Source organism: Cyphomyrmex costatus, unplaced genomic scaffold, assembly GCF_001594065.2.
Source record: "Cyphomyrmex costatus isolate MS0001 unplaced genomic scaffold, Ccosl1.0 scaffold1071, whole genome shotgun sequence".
NCBI classification, from domain to species: Eukaryota; Metazoa; Arthropoda; class Insecta; order Hymenoptera; family Formicidae; genus Cyphomyrmex; species Cyphomyrmex costatus.
The window spans coordinates 14,983-15,957 of record NW_017275032.1 but is presented as its reverse complement, the minus strand read 5'-3'; positions in this window follow the sequence as shown (position 1 = coordinate 15,957).

Here is a 975-nt window from a genome sequence, read left to right as displayed (position 1 = left end):
ATATATATATATAATGAAATATCGAAATATAGAGAAACTATGTGTCCAGGTATTCACTATCGAGGAATTAAGTGTCTAGATGTTGTCTATATGTTCGTCGTCGAGGAAGTAAGTGTCTACGTGTTTGATTTCGAGGAAGTGAGTGTCTAGGTGTTTGCTGTCGAGGAAATGGGTGTCTACGTGTTCGCATTCGAGGAACTAAGTGTCTAGGTGTTCGCCTTCGAGGAAGTGGGTGTCTACGTGTTCGACGTCGAGGAAGTGAGTGTCTAGGTGTTCGCCTTCGAGGAAGTAAGCGTCTAGGTGTTCGTCTTCGAGGAACTAAGTGTCTAGGTGTTCGACGTCGAGGAAGTGAGTGTCTAGGTGTTCGCCGTCGAGGATATGGTTGTCTAGGTGTTTGCCTTCGAGGAAGTGAGTGTCTAGGTGTTCGCCTTCGAGGAACTAAGTGTCTAGGTGTTCGCCTTCGAGGAAGTGGGTGTCTACGTGTTCGACGTCAAGGAAGTGAGTGTCTAGGTGTTCGCCTTCGAGGAAGTGAGTGTCTAGGTGTTCGACATCGAGGAAGTGAGTGTCTAGGTGTTCGCCATCGAGGATATGGGTGTCTAAGTGTTCGCCGTCGACGAAATAAGTGTCTAGGTGTTCGCCGTCGAGGATATGGGTGTCTAGATGTTTGCCGTCGACGAAATAAGTGTCTAGGTGTTCGCCGTCGAGGAAGTAGGTGTCTACGTGTTCGCCTTCGAGGAAATGGGTGTTTAGGTGTTTGTAAGAAACAATGTGTCGTCGTCGCCGTCATCGTCGCCGTCGTCGTCGTCGTCGTCGTCGTCGTCGTCAGCTACGGAGAGAGGAAATGCATTCTGGAAGTTTTGGCGCAAAAGATATAAATGTGTATCTATGGGTGCGGTCGAGTTGCCACTACGAATGCTTCGAAGCGTTTGATTAACCAATCAGAAGAAAGAATTTTACAAATTAATCAATCAAGAA